The sequence below is a fragment of the Dendrobates tinctorius genome, unplaced genomic scaffold (genome assembly GCF_039654945.1).
Source record: "Dendrobates tinctorius isolate UK_male_01 unplaced genomic scaffold, ASM3965494v1 ptg000319l, whole genome shotgun sequence".
NCBI lineage: Eukaryota > Metazoa > Chordata > Amphibia > Anura > Dendrobatidae > Dendrobates > Dendrobates tinctorius.
Window position 1 is genome coordinate 1,787,089 of NW_027361986.1, and position 7,842 is coordinate 1,794,930.

Below are 7,842 nucleotides of genomic sequence, written 5' to 3' on the forward strand. Positions count from 1 at the left end.
ACATGTGCATAGAGTTGGCTAAAAAACACATTAAGGACTCCCAGACTATGAGAAATAAGATTCTCTGGTCTGATGAGATGAAGATAGAACATTTTGGTAATAATTCTAAGTGCTATGTATGGAGAAAACCAGGCGCTGCTCATCACCTGCCCAATACAATCCCAACAGTGAAACATGGTGGTGGCAATGTGGCGCCCCCAGGAGTATGGTCGCCACAGTGGCATTGCCTTCCTCCAGGGAGGGTGATGTCAGGCTTGGAAGCAATGAAGGGTCTCTCTAGCAGTTAACCATAACATGCAACACAGTTCCCACTCCAGGCCAGCAGAGGGAGCTCTGAACCAGAATTGGGGGAGGAGTGCTCTCTGAGGGCCAGGAGGGGAAATTAGTTAGTTAGTGTGAGGAGGCCGAAGTGTGTAGAGAAGCTGGGAGACTGAGCGGAGTTGAGAGCTCGTTCCCAGCTGGAGCGCATGATGTGGAGCCTGGTCTCCAAGGTTGTATGGATACTGACGGTCCTGCAACAGAAACCAGAGGAATAGGAAGCTGTAAATGCTCTATTCCCATCTAAGACTCGGAGGCACAACAGCAACGTGTGAGCCAAAGGAGATAGAAGGCTACAGCTGGCTGCCATACGAGGTAGATCCAAAAGGGAAGAAGAAGGAGGAACGTCAGTGTAACACAGTACTGCATGTACCTCAAGTAAGCGCTAGAGAGGAGACTACGCAACCCGTCTGACAGAGAGATTCCTAAGTTGCTTCCAGGCTAATCAGCTCCTGTGCCATCTGTAATCTGGACCCTGGACTGCACTTACAAAGTAAAGGTAAAGAAACTACACTTTGTTGTGTCCTTGCCTTCATCCTGCAAATTCTCCAGCACTGCTACATCTCTGTGCCAAGCACTACACCCTCTTCCTCAACACCTTCCCGCTTCATCTACTCTACCCTGGGACTACTGCCCTGCCTGTGGAGGGCTACAACATCATTGCTGCACTACACCATCTGTCCCAGAGGATCTGTCTGCAGCGTCGGCTTAACACCTTCATTACCGAACACCACAGGTGGCATCACGAATCATCCACTCATAAACTTTATTCCCATCACTCAACCCCTTTTACATGGGCGCCCAGGGCCACGGACCGGGTCACCGCTGTTGTGACAATCCCCTCTGAGAGACTGGCCCGGTACCGAGTACCCCACAGCCCTTGGTGGGCGACCCAGCAGCATCATGCTATGGGGGTGTTTTTCAGCTGCAGGGACAGGACGACTGGTTGCAATTGAAGGAAACATGAATGCGGCCAAGTACAGAGATATCCTGGATGAAAACCTCTCCCAGAGTGCTCTGAACCTCAGAGTTGGCTGAAGGTTCACCTTCTAACAAGACAATGACCCTAAGCACACAGCTAAAATAACAAAGGAGTGGCTTCAGAACAATTCTGTGACCATTCTTGACTGGCCCAGCCAGAGCCCTGACCATCCAACCTGACGGAACCGGAGAGGATCTGCAAGGAAGAATGGCAGAGGATCCACAAATCCAGGTGTGAAAAACGTGTTGGATCATTCCCAAGAAGACTCATGGCTGTACTAGCTCAAAAGGATGCTACTACTCAATACTGTGCAAAGGGTCAGAATACTTATGACCAAGTGATATTTCAGTTTTTCTTTTTTAATAAATTTGCAAAAATTTCTACATTTCAGTTTTTTTTCCGTCAAGATGCGGTGCAGAGTGTACATTAATGAGAACAAAAATGAACTTTTTTAAATTTACAAAATGGCTGCAATGAAACAAAGAGTGAAAAGTTTAAAGGGATCTGACTACTTTCCGTATACAGTGTATGCATATATATATATATATATATATATATATATATATATACAGTATATATATACAGCACCGCCCCTTGCATATTGCATTAAATAGAGCCCTATCTTTATTACATACCATCCTGTCTTTTTAGATATATAATGCAATGACTGCTGATGGAGCATGGGAAAGCTTCTGTTCTAATGGAGGAGCAGATGGACTGGTCATCTGGTCACCGGCTGCTCGATCAGCAGTGATTATATATCTAACAAGAGAGGGGACTATGTAATAAAAGAGGGCGCAGTGAATAACAAAAATAACAAGAATAAATTATATAAGACACAGCACTGTACATAACAGCAGAGGAAGCTATACAATAAGGGACGGCACCACATATAGCTAGAGCGGATGATACGTAATAAGGGATTGTGTTTTGCATAATAAAAGAGGAAACTATGGAACTAAGGATGCCGCTATACATAAGTGAGTACACTATATACTAAGGGATTTTGCTATACATAATAAGTGAGCACACTATATACTAAGGGACTGTGCTATACATGATAAGTCAATACACTATATACTTAAGCAGGGGTCCCCAACCACCAGTCCGCGGCCCAGGACCGGGCTGTTGGGGGTTCTTTTGCCGGTCCGCCTAGCTGCCGCAGACCTGCAGTAAACACTGACAGTGTGCTCTGCGGCGGCCCATATACCCATCATACATATCCACGATCCCATAGGCCCGCCCATATACCCATCATACATATCCACCATCCCATAGGCCCGTTCCCATATACCCATCACACATCTCCATCCCATAGTCCCATGCCCATATACCCATCATACATATCCTCCATCCCATAGGCCCGTGCCCATATACCTTTCATACATATCCTCCATCCCATAGTCGAGTGCCCATATACCCATCACACATCCTCCATCCCATAGTCCCATGCCCATATACCCATCATACATATTCTCCATCCCATAGTCCCATGCCCATATACCCATCATACATATTCGCCATCCCATAGTCGAGTGCCCATGTACCCATCCCACATCCTTCATCTCATAGTCCCATGCCCATATACCCATCATACATATCCTCCATCCCTTAGTCCCGTGCCCATAAACCCATCATACATATCTGCCATCGCATAGTCCCGTGCACATATACCCGTCATACATATCCTCCATCCCATAGTCCAGTGCACATATACCCATCACACATCCTCCATCCCATAGTCCCGTGCCCATATACTGGTCATACATATCCTACATCCCATAGTCCCGTGCCCATATACCCGTCATACATATCCTCCATCCCATAGCCCAGTGCCCATATACCCATCACACATCCTCCATCCCATAGTCAACCATTATGACATCATAATGAGTGGTGGGGCTTGCAACCTACGATGACATCAGCGTCACCATGACAACCATTATGACATCATAATGAGGGGCGGGGCTTGATACACACACACTTTTTCTCCATTATGTAGATAAGGGCAAAATTGTTTGGTGAATTGGAAAACGTGGGGTTAAAATTTCGCCTCACAACATAGCTTAGGACACTCTCGGGGTCCAGACGTGTGACTGTGCCAAATTTTGTGGCTGTAGCTGCGACGGTGCGGATGCCTATCCTGGACATACACACATACACACACTTGAGCTTTATATATTAGATAGCCCCCCCCCCCGCTGGGCCATGGAAGAATGGTCTTGCTGGAAGCCGGTCCCTGGTGCGAAAAAGGTTGGGGACCACTGTACTAAGGGACTGTGCTATACATAATAAAGCTACATTCCTGTATCCGTGTGCTGTGTGCTTATACAGACGCATTGAGCATGTCTTATCCTGATCCTGAAAATCGGATCAGAACATGACATTCTCTGACTCTCACGTATCTCATTTTCAGATCTGTGATTTTCATGTATGGGTACCTATAAAATGTATGTGACCTATAAAACTCTATGAGTTCATGTGCCATCCGATAAAAAAACCTGGAAGCACACAAACACAAATGTGAGAATGTAGAATAAGGGATTTAAAAAAACAAACCCATAATCATTCCAAATCACACAGTACAGATACAGAATAATATCTACATCCAGGCGCTTACCGCTGACGTCTCATCTGATTAGAGCCGCATTCTCCTGTTTCTTTCCATCTGGTCAGACCTTCATGTCGACATCTCCCAGCCACGACTCGTCTTGACATGATGATCATCACAGCCCTGAAAATAACAAGGTCACATACATTGTATACATACATATGCCTCCCCCTGTATACAGATATATACCCCGCCATTAATATACTATTAGCCATTGTGTGGCAGTGACAGGTGTTATATGCGAGGGTCACTATGTGTCCCCCAGGATGCACATAAAAGCTTATTAAGACCGCTGGAGAGCATTGCAGTCACAGATATAGCTATGGTTGCAATGCAAAATAAAAGTAAGTTTAGTCTTGGACAAGCTATTTGTCCAAGGCAAATTTAAGAAAACACAGCATGAACTACAGGATGGTAGTGGTGCACTTCGCTCCCTCCAGGCTGGGTCTTACAAGTGGCTCATGGCCACAGATTCCATTTAAAAACCCTGCAGCAAAGGGTTGGGTGGGTCAGTGTTGGTTTGCAAACTGCAGAGCAGGTGGCTCTGCAACCTCCGGCTTAGGTGTGCAGTAACACAGAGCCAAGGGAATGGAACGCCCGGCGCTCCCTCAGCGTTACATGGTGGTGCAGTCGCCCATGGCAACAAGTCTCAGATACGGACTGTCATATTTACCTGGCTGTGATCTGGAGGATATCATTTGTTTTCCAGTTGTGAATTTCTTTGGACATTAAAAGACGTTTACTTTGAACTTTTATGTGTTCCCTGCCTATCTGTTGCACTGCACCAACCCCGCTGCACTACACCACGCACAGTGGCGGATTATAATGAGGTCAATTTGGGCAGTTGCCCCGGGCCCAGTGGGGTTAAGGGGCCCACAGCCCAGGCCAGTAAATTGCCCCATTATAATCCGCCACCGCGCAGGGCCGGATTATAGGCAGGGCAGGCGGGGCTTCAGCCCCGGGGCCCCCACCACAAGAGCTTCTAAGGGGGCCCCCACCACATTCCTGCTGGCTGCTGCAATGGCACTCCATCTTCTCCCCACCTAAAAGTGAGTGACCGTGGGGGCGGCATTATGTGCTCTGCTACCAGCAGCATCTACAAGTAGCGTGAACGCTGATGCTGCTGGTAGCGTGCAAAGGCTTGTGATGAGATCACAGGAGGTAAGGTGTCAGGGCCCCCGATCATGTGACCCCTGTCTCCTCCCCTCCTGTGACCTCATCACAGGTCCTGTGCGCACAGCACAGAGCACTGAGAGCAGCCATGTATGTGGAGTGTGGCTCTGCGGGTGGAGGTCGGTGCTGGAGGCCCCATTATCCTCTATGTGGAGTGCGGCTCTGTGGGTGGAGGTCGGTGCCGGAGGCTCCATTATTCTCTATGTGGAGTGCGGCTCTGCGGGTGGAGGTCGGTGCTGGAGGCTCCATTATTCTCTATGTGGAGTGTGGCTCTGCGGGTGGAGGTCGGTGCTGGAGGCCCCATTATTCTCTATGTGGAGTGCGGCTCTGCGGGTGGAGGTCGGTGCTGGAGGCCCCATTATTCTCTATGTGGAGTGCGGCTCTGCGGGTGGAGGTCGGTGCTGGAGGCTCCATTATTCTCTATGTGGAGTGCGGCTCTGCGGGTGGAGGTCGGTGCTGGAGGCTCCATTATTCTCTATGTGGAGTGTGGCTCTGCGGGTGGAGGTCGGTGCTGGAGGCCCCATTATTCTCTATGTGGAGTGTGGCTCTGCGGGTGGAGGTCGGTGCTGGAGGCTCCATTATTCTCTATGTGGAGTGTGGCTCTGCGGGTGGAGGTCGGTGCTGGAGGCTCCATTATTCTCTATGTGGAGTGCGGCTCTGCGGGTGGAGGTCGGTGCTGGAGGCTCCATTATTCTCTATGTGGAGTGTGGCTCTGCGGGTGGAGGTCGGTGCTGGAGGCCCCATTATTCTCTATGTGGAGTGTGGCTCTGCGGGTGGAGGTCGGTGCTGGAGGCTCCATTATTCTCTATGTGGAGTGGGGCTCTGCAGGTGGAGGTTGGTGCTGGAGGCTCCATTATTCTCTATGTGGAGTGTGGCTCTGCAGGTGGAGGTCGGTGCTGGAGGCTCCATTATTCTCTATGTGGAGTGCGGCTCTGCGGGTGGAGGTCGGTGCTGGAGGCTCCATTATTCTCTATGTGGAGTGCGGCTCTGCGGGTGGAGGTCAGTGCTGGAGGCTCCATTATTTTCTATGTGGAGTGCGGCTCTGCGGGTGGAGGTCGGTGCCGGAGGCTCCATTATTCTCTATGTGGAGTGCGGCTCTGCGGGTGGAGGTCGGTGCCGGAGGCCCCATTATTCTCTATGTGGAGTGTGGCTCTGCGGGTGGAGGTCGGTGCTGGAGGCCCCATTATTCTCTATGTGGAGTGTGGCTCTGCGGGTGGAGGTCGGTGCTGGAGGCTCCATTATTCTCTGTGGAGTGTGGCTCTGAAGGTGGAGGTCGGTGCTGGAGGCCCCATTATTCTCTATGTAGAGTGTGGCTCTGCGGGTGGAGGTCGGTGCTGGAGGCCCCATTATTCTCTATGTAGAGTGTGGCTCTACGATTCGTGACCCACGTCATGTGACGAGGGGGGCCCACAGAGTCTGAACTGCCCTGGGCCCTGGCTACCCTTAATCCACCCCTGACCACACACCATTAAAAATATAAAGTGATAATAAGCAGCACTGTGTCCCCCATTACTTATAATCTCTGACTCCCAATAATATAAACTATTCAGTCTGTGACTCTCCCCAATTGCCTGTAAGGCTATGTGCTCACGGAATTAATATATGCAAGGTTTGACAGTACAAGCAAAGTGAATGAGATCCCTTAAGTCTCCTGCACACGCTGCTTATTTTTTCCTTGCAGATTTGCAGCAGATTAAAATCAGCATAATGTTAATTTTTGCAGCATATTTCACCCGTACTTATGAGGAAAAATACATAACAAAAGCATGGCAAAAATGTTGAAAAAAAAAATTGTATACTTTCTTCTTGCCAACACATTAGGACATGCAGCAGAATTTTCTTGCAAATCCTGAATGTGTGCACATAGCCTTAGTCCCTGTCCTGTGTCCCCCTTATTCATTATAAGTCCTTGATAGCATCATAATGAATTTGGAAGTGGGAGAAGACGCCATCAGGTAATGAACATCTTTCGCCACCTCCCAATTCATTGCAAGTCCATGACAGCGTCTTCTCCCACCTTTCAATACATTAAAAAGTGTCCTATGCATCTTATCGCCTCCTCTCCCACTCCCCAATAAATTTTTAGTTCTTGATTGTGTGGCATCCCCAGGAGTAAGGTCGCCACAGTGGCTTTGCCTTCCTCCAGGGGAGGGTAATGCCAGGCTTGGAGGCAAGGATGGATCTCTCTCACAGTCAATCCATATATGCAACACAGTTCCACTCCAGGCCAGCAGGGGAACTCTGAACAAGGATTAAGGGGAGGAGTACTCCCTGAGGGCCAAGAGGAAGGAGTGGTCAGTTAGTCTGCGGAGGGTGAAGTGTGCAGACGTGGAGAGAGAAGCTGGAGGTTGAGCTCCGGCTGGAGAGCTCCCTCAGCTCGAGAGCGCATGAACTGGAGCCTGGTCTCCACGGTTGTACGGATACTAACGGTCCTGAAACAGATACCAGAGGGGTAGGAGGCTGTAAATGCCCTACTCCCATCAAAGACTTGAGGCACAACAGCGGCTTGGATAGAGAGCTGGGACTCAGAAGAGAGGAGCCCTTGGGATAGGCTACAGCTGTCTGCCATGCAAGTAAGGTTCTTGAGAACATTTGACAGGAGGAACTCTAGAGTAACTAAGTACTGGAGTGCTTCACACTACAGGGCGCTAGGAAGGAGACTGCACTCCCAGGCTAGCCTGCTCCGTTACCAGTGTAGGGTTCAGCAGGTTCGCAGGATGCAGTGATGAGGCACGAGACTGAGTGTGGTTTGTGGAAA